The sequence below is a fragment of the Manis pentadactyla genome, chromosome 4 (assembly GCF_030020395.1).
Source record: "Manis pentadactyla isolate mManPen7 chromosome 4, mManPen7.hap1, whole genome shotgun sequence".
In the NCBI taxonomy this organism is placed as follows: Eukaryota; Metazoa; Chordata; class Mammalia; order Pholidota; family Manidae; genus Manis; species Manis pentadactyla.
The window spans coordinates 15,835,520-15,847,838 of NC_080022.1; the positions used below are offsets into that span (position 1 = coordinate 15,835,520).

Genomic DNA, 12,319 nt, shown 5'->3' on the forward strand with positions numbered 1-12,319 from the left:
GCAGGAGGTTGAGCACTCTACTCCCATCCACCTCCATCTTTGCCCCCAGCTCATCCTCTGCTGTTTTCTCTTCCTGTCTCTTGCTTTCTTCTCTAGGCTCTGCTCTCCTGCTTCCCTCTGCTCTTAGCACAGGACAGAAATCTTCTGTAGCAATACCAGCAGTAATGGCTTGTTGGCAATGGGTATGCAAGCATGTGCCTGCACAGTAGGCTAAGTATTACCTCATCACACATGCACAGTGCATATCAGGTGAGGATCCTGGCCATGGAACTCACATTTTTTGAATCTGCATAGTGTGGGACTAAGTCTCTACCACCCCAGGATTTGGGGGAGCTGCAGAGCACTGGATGGAGTGAGATTATATTCTGAGAACTTCCCAAAGGCAAAGAAGGGAGATTTTCAGGCAGGCTGCTGAAGAGCACAATCATACAGCTGCAGTCCCGTCCGGGTCACCCAGGCTGTGGGAACTGGCAAGCCCAAACCAGAGCTCTCAGTAGCCCCTCCCTACTTATCTGGGGTAGGACAGAGACAGAGTGGAAACTTGTGCATAAATCTGGAGAACAGAATGAAATAGCAAAGTAAAGTAACAAAGACGCTTACCACTGGAAGAACACAGAGACAAAATGTAGTAAGTTGAGCAGTAAGAAGTCTTTATTTAAGGCAAAAAATACACACACACTGGAAGAAAGGGGAGTGTGGGCAACCTCTGAGAGGAGGTGCCCTAGGAAGTTTAGGATTTGGGGTTTTATAGAGCCTTTTGGGTAGAGGTCAGCATAAGACATGATATATACAGGTGATTCATAATTCCTTTGAAGTTTTGTCTTAAGAATATGGTTATTTAGGTTTACTGTGTTTACACAGATCTCAGCATTCTTTATCTATAGGTTCATTTACACTTTGGTGGTCTATCTCCTGTCCTAGTTACAAAGTTACTCAGTTGATTAAGGGGCTAGAAGAAGGGGAAGAACAGTACATAGATGAAATTATAGAATAAGCTGGGCCTTTTTTGCAGGCTAAGTAGATTTTACAACGACATGATTTAATTGGTACAAGGAAGATGTGGGCTGCATTCTGATGTTTTTCTTTATCTGGGGAATTGTTTTTCAGCTGGGGAATACCTGGACATTCCAAGTCACTCCTGGCCTTTGAAACTTCAACCATTAACTAATTCTCTGTGAGCCCTTTCTGGCTCTCTGGTTTTATCTGGTTTAGTCTCTGAGTCCTTTTAGTGGGCTTTACTGGCTTTATTCTATCTCCACCCTGCTCATGTCTGTCTTTTTGCCTAACAGAACAATCTTACCCTACACAGCCATATGGCTTGCTCCTTAACCTAAATTTCAGAAACAGGGAAGACCCTAGAAAGAAGCTGCAAAAGGAACAATTATTAGATACAGGGAAAAGGATTGAATATCTCAGAAGCTTAGGGAGGAAAGTTTCAAGAAGATAAGAATGGTCAGCAATGTTAAATTCTGTTCTATTGTCCTCCCTGTCTCTTGGCTCCCTTCACAGTAAAATTACTGAAAGAGTGATCTACCCCCAGTGCTGTCCAAGAGAAACACAATGTGAACCACATCTGTAATTTTAAATTTTTTAGTAGCCACATTTAAAAAAAGGAAAATGGTGAAATTAATTTTAATACATTAAACCTAGTACATCCAAAATGTTTACATTTTCATATGAAATCAGTATTTTTTAAATTTCAGTGAGATATTCTGAAGGCAAATTCTGGCACGCTAAGACCCCCACCCCTTAAGATCCAATCACCAACGCAGAACACACTCCACCCCTGCTCCTTAAAACCGCACTTCCTCACCCACGAGCTGCTGCTCCCTCTCTCTGGGGCAGCCACTTTCTCTTTCAGATAATAAACTCTTTTCCGTGGGCCCGTGTCTCCTGAGTCGTCCTGGGTAAGGAGGGTCGCGGTGAAATACCCTTTCATTGGTGCTGTGACTTCCGATGAGGCTCTCCCACTGACTTTGCTCTTCCTCCGGGAACCTGAGCTGCTCTGGGAACCTCACTGCCCGATCCCCCTCCACGGGCTCACCGTCCACTTCCCCGGTCACTCGTCTTCTCACTCAGCACCGGCCTTCGATTTGGTGAGTCTCCCCTTCATGGTTGGCGTAAATGTCCATTTGGAACCTGGGAAGTGACCGTTGAGTGTCCAGCACCCCCAAGGGCTCCTCCGGGACAGGGGCACCCCCAACCTTGACTTTCAGAGTCACGGTTGATCCCCATAGTCGACCTTTCCTCACCTTCCGCCTTTTCCCACGGTGAGAATCTCTACCCCTTGGGGTTTGATATCCTTCTCATCTAACAAAATCCTGGTACCAGGTATCAAACCTCCAAGGCGTTTTCGCCCGGACCGCTCAGTCAGAGGTGGTGACGACCCCCTAACTGTGTCTGGTCTTCTCCGCGACCTTCTCAATCGCTCCGGGATGCCTCAGCGACTCGTGAACAGTCTCATTCTCACCATGGAATCTGGCCCCTCCAGTCCCACAGATTCACCTCTAGGGTGCTTACTCAATAATCTAAAGCCCCTCCACCTCACTCCAGACCTCAAACCTTTTAAGCTTATTCGCTATTGTAATGAGATCTGGCCACAATATTCCTTGGACAATCAGTCTAAATGGCCTCCCAATGGCTCTTTAGATCCTAAAATTCTCCACAACTTATACAACTTCTGTGAGTGCACAGGGAAATGGAAAGAGATCCCATATATCCAGGGTTTCTCCTACCTCCGAACCAAGCCCACTCTCTTGTCTCCCTTGCAATCCTAAACATATTCTCCTCGCTCTAAAAAACTTCACCCCACCACCCACCAATTCCCACCACATCCTCTGACTTTGACCCTGCTGATGAACCTCCTCCCTACCGATCTCAAACCCCTACAGCTCCCACTCAACCACCAGTTCCTCTCCTGCCCCAACCTCCTTCTTTGCAAGAGCAAAATCCCAACCCTCCCAGCTCCCCTGGTGCCGTTGCAGGAGCCGCAGCACCTCCTCCTCCTCCACAACCAGTTCCCCTTCCCTCACCCAGTCCCGTGCCAAGAACTCCAGTCACTCGCTCTCGAACCCAGATCCTAGCCCCACTACAGGAAGTAGCTGGTACAGAGGGCATCATCTGGGTGCATGTCCCTTTCTCTCTCTCCGACCTCTCAAATTGAGAAAAGATTAGGCTCTTTCACCTCCAACCCAGCTACTTAATAAAAGTTCCAGTACCTAACTCAGTCATGTGATCTTACCTTTCATGATATTCACATGATCCTATCCAACACACTTTTGCCCGAGGAGCATAGGCGAGTCTGGGAACAGGCTAGAACTCATGCCCATGAGGTTCACCAAACTACTCCAGCTCATCCAATTGGTGCTGAGGCGGTTCCTGACCAAGACCCTAACTGGGACTATAATACAGCAGGGGGAGTCACCAGTGGAGATCAATTCATCACCTGCCTCATGGCAGGTCTCAGGAAGTCAGCCAATAAAGCCATTAACTATGAAAAACTCCAAGAGGTTATTCAGGATAAAACTGAGAATCCCTCTATGTTCCTAAACCGCCTCACCAAAGCTCTTTTACAGTACACAAACCCAGACCCTGAGACCCCAGATGGGAGGCAATTATTAATGACCTACTTCATCTCCCAGAGTTTCCCCGACATTAAGGCTAAACTTAAACATCTAGAGAAGGGACCCTGACTCCTCAGGCAGAAGTCCTGGCAGTGGCCTTCGAAGTATATAATGGAAGGGATGAAAAGGCCCGTAAACAAATATCCAATGCTGGCTAAGGCCTTTCTACCTACCCCAACCTCTGGTGCTTGGGTATCCTCACTTCCTAAGAAGCAGCCAGGAGGACCTCCTGGTCCCTGCTTCAAATGTGGTCAAACGGGTCATTGGGCCAGAGCCTGCCCAAATCCCCGGAAGCTCCCTGGGGGGACACTGGGCTGTGGACTGTCCTTGCACACCGAGAGGTGCCAGGCCTCCAGCTCTAACACTCCGCACACAGACCTTCTGGGCCTGGCAACTGATGACTGAGGGGGCCTGGGACTCCTCCACCCAATCACCACCATCACTGTACAGGAGCCCAGGGTAACCATTGTGGTAGCGGGTAGGCCCATCTCTTTCCTTTTGGACACCGGGGCCACCTACTCAGTCCTGAAGGAGTTTTGGGGACATGCCTCCCTCTCACAGTCCTCTGTAGTTGGGGTAGAGGGCACACGTCATTGACCTTTACGAACTCCCATGCTTCACTGCATCTTCAGAGGCATCGCCCTCTCTCACTCCTTTTTGGTGATTCCCCAGTGTCCCATCCCCCTTATGGGAAGAGACCTGTTACACAAGGTTGGAGCTTCCATTACTTTCACTCCCGGACCACGCCTCAACCCCGACTCACCTTCAATCCCGCTTTTACTCGCCCTCCAACCCACTGCAAACCCACCTCCCTCTCCTTTTCCTCTGCCACCCCATCTGGTCAACCCTGTAGTCTGGGATACCCTCACCCCCTCTATCGCCACCTGCTCCCCAGTAATTATCAGGCTTAAAGACCCTGCCTGTTTTCCCTCCCAACCTCAGTACCTGCTGCCCCTCAAGAGTTTACTGGGCCTGCAGCCAATTATCCAGGAACTTTTATACAAACAGCTACTACGACCAGCCAGTTCCCCTTACAACACCCTGATACTGGCTATCAAAAAACCTAATGGCTCTTATAGGCTAGTTCAAGATTTAAGAATTATCACTGCAGCTGTTATTCCAATCCATCCAGTAGTCCCTAACCCCTATACTTTATTGTCCACTATCCCCACCTCTTCTCCTTACTTCTCCGTCCTTGACCTCAAAAATGCATTCTTCATGATTCTCCTCCATCCCAGTGGGACCACTTACACCTTCAACTCCACAGACTACAGATCCTCCAGTAATCTACTCTACAACCCAAACAGGACCTCCTTACAGCTGCATAAGGCGGCATGTGTGCCCCACTCCAAGAACAATGCTGCTTCTACACCAACAAATCTGGTCTTGTCTAGGATGGCACAAAACACCTCCGCGAACAAGCCTCCAAACTCCAGAAAACTCCCCTAACAATCCGTTCCCTTACCCCTTCAATTGGCTCCTGCCCCTCCTAGCTCCTATTACCTTTATTCTTCTCCTTTTTCTTCCCTGCTTCATCAACCTATTCCAAAAATTCATTCAAAATCAAATTCTGAAAATTTCTAACCATACTGTCAACCAGTTACTCCTCCAGGGCTATCAAGGCCTTCTCACGAAGAATAACGAAACCAGCTAGATGACACCACGAATCATCTCAGGATGCCCGCCCTTCCCCAACTCTACAGCAATGGCCTCGCCAACCCCAGAATCTGCATCTCCTTCCAGCAGGAAGTAGCTAGAGAATGAGATTCTACACCCAGTTCCCCAGAGGCCCAATTAAGAAAAGAAAAAGATGGGAATGAAGGCAAATTCTGGTGCGGTAAGACCCCCACCCCTTAAGATCCAATCACCAACGCAGAACACACCCTACCCCTACTCCTTAAAAACTCGCTTCCTCACCCACGAGCTGCTGCTCCCTCTCTCTGGGGGCAGCCATTTTCTCTTTCAGATAATAAAATCTCTTGCATGGGCCTGTGTCTCCTGAATCGTTCTGGGGTAAGGAGGGTCGCGGCGAGATACCCTTTCATATTCTACGTTCTTTTTATCACACTAAAAAGAGATTTTGGAAATCTGGCGTGCACTGTTACACTTACAGCTCATCTCAGTTCAAACTACCCACATTCAGTTGTTCAGTTGCCCAGTAGCCCCATGTGGCAAGTAGACAGCACAGGTCTATACTCTTGCTTCCTCATTCAGCCAACTCCCATCTGGCCTATGACCTTCTCACCCCTCTAATAGTTGCTTTTATCAAGCTTACCTTAACTTCCATGTTAGCAAAGCCAGTGGTCTCTCTGTCCTCCGCTGCAGTCACCGGCTCAGATGACTGTCCCCACCATCTCTGGATGCCCTTCTCTCGGGCTACAGTATTGTCTCCTGGTTTTCAGTTGCTGCTCCTCAGTCTTCTTTGCACCTCCTCCTCCTCTTTGGGTTTTCTAATTGCTAGTGTAAAGGAAAAACTCATTCCTATGGATCCCCTCGACTCTCAGTACTCCAACACTCCTTCACTTCTGATGCCAAGAGTGTGGGTTTTCCATACATGAAGCAATTCTGTGACACCAGGTAGGTGTCCTACAGTTTAACTCAATTCTAACACTACCTAGAGATAGCATCAGATCACATAGGTTAAAGGTTCAGTCCTACAAGACTGTACACACACAGACTCCCCTTCAGACACAAATTGCAATTCCAGGTTCTCACCATGCTACTGACAAACTACTTTATGACCTCCAACTATAGATTGAACGTTCCAATGACCCCCTGCTCAAGTTTGATTAATTTTTTAGAGCCACTCACAGGGCTTATTTTACCTACCAATTACTAGTTAATTATAAAAGGATGTCACCCAGGAACAGCCAAATGGAAGAGATGCATAGGGCAAAGCAAGTGAGAAGGAGCCCAGAGCTTCCATGCCTCTCTGGGAGCGCCACCCTCCCAGCACCTCTGTTTACCAGTTGAGAAGCTCTCTGAACCCCATCCTTTTGGGTTTCAATGGAAACTTCATTACATAAGCATGATTGACTAAATCATTGGCCACTGGGGATTAGTTCGGCCTCTGCCCCTCAACCTCCCCCTCCCAGAGGTGGGGGAGCAGAAGTAGGGCTGAAATTTCTATCCCTCTAATCATGGTCGGTTCCCCTGGCAACCAGCCCACATCCTTAGGTTACCTAGGGCTTTGTAAAAGTCATCTCATTAACATAAACTCAGGTGTGCTTGAAAGGGGTGTTTATGAATAATAAGACAACTTACCACATTAATCACTTAAGAAATTCCAAGAGTTTTAGGGCTCCGTGGCAGGAATGAAGGAAGGTGAAATACCTATTTCTTACTATAAATCACAATATCACAGCTGGAGTTTTCTAACCTTTGTCCTGGGCCCTCTTCTATATCAGTCAATAAAAAAAGAAAAGTATGAACGTAGATCATGTCCCCATTCTGGTGTCCCTTTGCATTTTAGATAAAACCTTTAAACAAAATCTAATAAAATAATGCATCCTTTTCATGACCTTTAGGACTATAGTAGGCAGAAAAATGGCACCACAGAGATGTTGCCATAGACTGAATGTTTTTGTCCCTCCTGCCCCCAAATGCACATGTTAAATCCTAAGGCCCAGTGTGACAGTATATGGAAATGGGGCCTTTGGGAAATGATTAGGTTACGAGGGCAACGCCTTTATGGAATTAGTGCTTTTATGAGGAAGACCCCAGAGAGCTCTCTTGCTCATTCCACCATGTGAGGACACAGTGAGAAATCAGCAATGTATGAACTAGGAAGCCAGCTTTCATCAGACACCAAATCTACCAGCCCCTTGATCTTCGACTTCCCAGCCTCCAGAACAATGAGAAATAGATCTCCTTGGTTTACCAGCCACCCAGTCTGTGGTGTTTTTGTTATATCAGCCCAAATGGAATAAGACGTGTGTTTCCTAATTCCCAAAACCTGTCAATGTGTTACCTTAGGTGCCAAAAGGAACTCTGCAGATGAGATTAAAGACCTTAAAATGGGGAGATTCTGGATTACTCACGGACCCAGTGTCATCACACGGGTCTTAAAAAGAGGGAGAAAGAGGGTCAGAATCAGAGAAGATGCTGCTACACTGCTGACTTTGAAGGTGGAAGAAGGAGCCACAAGCCAAGGAATGCAGAAGTTGGAGAAGACAAGGAAACGGAGCCTCCGAAAGGAATAGAGCCTTGCCAACACCTTGACTTTAGCTCAGTGAAATACTCTTCAGACTTCTGACTCCAGAATTATAAATCGTTTTATCACTAAATGTGACAATACAGCAGTAATGGACATTAATACTAGGGCCCTTCACGATCTGGCAACTTCTAACTCCAGTAACTCCTGTTATTATTGTCCTTCCTTTCACTGTGTTTTAGTCATAGTATCCAAGTACTTCCCTGCCTCAGGTCCTTTGCAAGTGCTATTCCCCAGCTCTTAAAGACATCTGCTTCTTCAGATCTCAGCTCAAATGTCTTCTCCACAGAGAAGTCCTTCCTGACTTGCCTGTCAGAAACAGACACCCCTCTCACACCCCCACGATCACATCCCTCTTTATTTCTCCCCTAACACTACATTTGAAATGATTGTGTTCATTTTGGTCTTGTTTACTTGCTCATTATATGTCTTCCTTCTCTTAACTGTCAGCTTCTCAAGAGTAGGAACCTTGCTGCCTTGTTCATTTCTATGTTCCTATCACCCAGAGCAGTGCCTAGCACGTTTGCTAAATGAATGAATGTGCATTAGGATTAACGACCTGGTTTCAGTGGTGTGGTTACAAGTAGACTATTTTTCCTAGATGAGGGAGGACTGAAAACCAGGCAGACTCACAAAGTATGTATAAAGCACAAGCAGTGTTTTCATGTCATCATCCCATCTTCGTCTTCCAAGACCCATGGGAAAGAAGGGAAAATCCCAAGCCAAAAGTGGAAGTGAAGGGTGGGAGTGCCTCACCAGCTGAGGAAGAAGAAGGTGAAGTCAGGGCTACCTCATCCACGAAATATTCTTGTGGACACTGTGGACACTATGTCGACACCTTGCCCTGCTGCCACTGTGGATCATAGTATGAGTACGATCATATTCTAGACTTGAGTCTCCCTTTGACATCTACAGTGTGAACTGGAGCACACAGGAGTTATTCATTGACAAGAATGGTTGGGAGAGATACCAAGACTTACAGTGAACCATATGATATTCTCTCCACTGACTTTAATGTAATAATTTGGGAACTGTTCACAGGTAACCTCTTGAAAAGTACTGATATTTATTATAGAATTATTCAATATAATAAAGGATTCCCCAATATAATAGTATCTTATCCACTTAAAATAAACCTCCCTATTAATACTCCAGCCACATAATGCCCATATTCCTTTTAGGTGGGGTAAAATTCCACAGTGTCTTAACCTCTAAGTGATGAGAGTGATGGTCCATTAGTCAGCTTCCCGGTATGAATATTCCTTCTTTTTCTCCTCAGCCACTCCTTGGACTGTCACTATGAATTGGCTCAGCGTGATCCTCTGGCTACAGACTGACCTTCAAGCATTAGGAGAGGGAAGGACAGGAAGCACTCTTGCTGTGGGAGTGCGGCACCAGGATCAGGATTCTTACTATGGAGACCTCCTTTTCTGTGTGTTCGTTTTCTAGGAATGCCATAATAAATTACTACTAACTGGATGGTTTAAAACAACAGAAGTTTATTCTTTCACAGTTCTGGAGTCTAGAAGTCCAAAATTCAGATTTCTGCAGGGCCATGCTCTCCGTGAGGTTCTAAGGAAGGATTCTACTTGGACTCCTCCAGCTCCTGGTGGCTCCTGACATTCCTTGGCTAGAGGCAGCATAACTCCATTCTCTGCCTGTGTCTTCCCAGGGTCTTCCTTTCCTCTGTCTATGTCTCTGTGTGTCTTCTCCCCTGCTTATAAGGATTACCAGTCATTGGGTTTAGAGCCCACCCTAAGCCAGTATGACCTAATCTTAATAATTATATCTGGAAAGATCTTATTTCGACATGAAGTCACATTCTGAGATTCTCTGGATAGACATCAATTTTGGGCGGATGCTATTCAGCCCAGTACACTGTGAGTAATCATTCTTCAGGTGTTACTGTTCACACTCTTCTTCTGATTGGATACAGGCAATTTAGCAAGTCTAATATGTTCATCCTTGATATATCTGCACATCCTGGCTCTTGCCACGTCATCCATTGGACTGTAGATATTACAGAAATGAAAATGAGACAATCCCATTATTTTGTTGTTGTTGATACACACACACACACACACACTTTATTTTTTGAAGTATAGTTGATTGAGGCAACTCCAATATTTTGACATTGTTAAGATGTGAGCTGGTTCTCACTGGGATGCACGTATCCCTCATTCCACTGGAATCAGTAAAATGCTGTGGCCAGAACTGGGACATAATTCATAATAAACACATGCACTCTACAGTCCACCCCTCAGTCCACAAGGAAATCCATTAGGTTGTCATGTAAGACCCAGTCTGGGGAATCTGTTGAGTGTGTAATCCATGTCCTTCCATTCAGACTAACCAGTGGTCTGAAAGCTCACTTCTCTGTTGGATAAAATGTCATTCTCATCCTCCTTTTCTTGTCCAACCTTGTCTTCTGGAGAGTGACAGTCCAGTACAAGGGCCTTCTTGCCACCATACTTAAAACTTCAAACGTGAAATGTGGAGTGGATGTCAATTCAGGGTCCTCTTTTTCAACCTCCTCCCCTCTCGAGGGCTCCTCTTCCTCATCAAATGTTGGTGCAATGCTGTTCTTAGTGTCTGATAGTGGCACTGATCTTTCTTCCAGCAACTTTCTGCACTAATCTGGTTTCTGTTCCATTCACTTCCAGCCCCCAATCTCCATATATCTTGGAGAGGGACTTAGGCTTCTATATCTTTATTTCCTCCTTAATTTTACCTCTCACGAATTCAACAGAAGCTTTGTCCTGGGGGATGTGCCAACCCCACGCACACTCCAGAGGTCCAGGCACTGGGCTATGGGACGAGGACTGCACCTGCTGCGGGAGCTGCAGGGAGGGGCAACGGCGGAACCCAGCGCGGGGGACTCGCAGCGCAGCAGAGGCAGCTTCTGCACGGTGGCTGGGGCCGTGGCGGCGGCGGCGGGCACGTGCGGATGCGGAGGACCCTGCCCCCCCCCCCGGCACCCGCTCCGGAAGTCGTGCCCTCACCCCTCTGCTGCTCAGCTCTCAAATCAGTATTTGACGGATAGGGATAAGTTTCTCCTTATGAGAGCTCTTGAGAGCATGTCAACCTCATGCAGGTTACCCGAGGGGTCATGTGATTTTCCTCCTTCCTTCTGAAACTGGACCATTACTTTCTTTCTCATGACAGTTGTAGTTAGTCTATAGGATCTATTTTAGTTACCGTTAATTGTCCTTCAGTCTGTATCCCATCGTGGCTTGAGCCAAATTGGTTGTTCGTCACCTTGGCAATCTGGTTTTGAAGTTAACCCCTTAAGTCAATTTCAGGAAAACTGGATTCATAGTGTCAGATAACTACAATGGTTATAATGTAGCCTTGGAGGTTTGTCAACACCTTTTTATTCTGAGAGACAACACAAGAATCTTGTTCATGCACACCTTGGGATATTGTGAGTTTGGTCCAGACTACCACGAAAAAAGTGAATATTGCAATAAAGCAACTCAAATGAATTTTTTGGTTTCCCAGTGTACATAAGTTATGTTTACACTATACTGTAGTCTATTAAGTGTACCATAGCATTATGTCTAAAAATTAATTTAAAAATACTTTATTGCTAAAAATTGCTAACCATCAACTGAGCTTTCAACAAGTCTTATCTTTTTGCTGGTGGGGGTTCCTGCCTCAGTGTTGATGGCTGCTGACTGTCAGGGTGGGGGGTGCTGCAGGTTGGGTGGCTGAGGCAATTTCTTAAAATAAGACACGGAAGCCTGCTGCATTGACTGACCCTTCCATGCAGATTTCTCTGTAGCATGCAATGCTGTTTGATAGCATTTCACCCCCAGTAGAATTTCTTTTTTTCTTTTTTCTATTTTTTTTTGGGGGGGGAAAGGCAGAGGCTTTTATTTAGAGATAAGGTGAGAGGACAGAGCTCCTGGCTCACTCCAGGAGGGGACAAAAGAGTTTCCCCCAGTAGAATTTCTTTACAAATTGGAGTCAATCCTCTAAAACCCTGCCACTGCCTTATCAACTAAATTATGTAATACTCTAAATCCTTTGTTGTCATTTCAGCAGTCTTCACAGCATCTACCACGGATAGATTCCATCTCACGAAACCACATTCTTTGCTCATCCATAAGAAGCAACAACTCATCCGTTCAAGTTTCATCATGAGATGCGGCAGTTCAGTCACAGCCTCAGGCTCCGCTTGTAATTCTGGTTCTCTTGCTGTTTCCCCCACATCTGCAGTGACTTCCTCCACTGGAGTCTTGAACCCCTCAAAGCCATCCATGAGGGTTGGAATCAACTTCTTCCAAACTCCTGTTAATATTGATATTTTGACCCCTTCCCATGAATCATGAATGTTCTTGATGGCAACTAGAATGGTGACTCCTTTGCAGAAGGTTTTCAGTTTACTGTGCCCAGATCCATCAGAGGAATCACTGTGGCAGCTATAGCCTTACAAAATATATTTTTTAAATAGCAAGACTTGAAAGTTGAAATGACTCTC

At 46.0% G+C, this 12,319-nt stretch overlaps 1 pseudogene; it reads right to left on the bottom strand.

Moving 5' to 3' along the window:
* The window catches only part of LOC118926879 (complement component 1 Q subcomponent-binding protein, mitochondrial-like), a 29,509-nt pseudogene that overhangs the window by 11,823 nt on the left and 5,367 nt on the right, over positions 1-12,319 (bottom strand).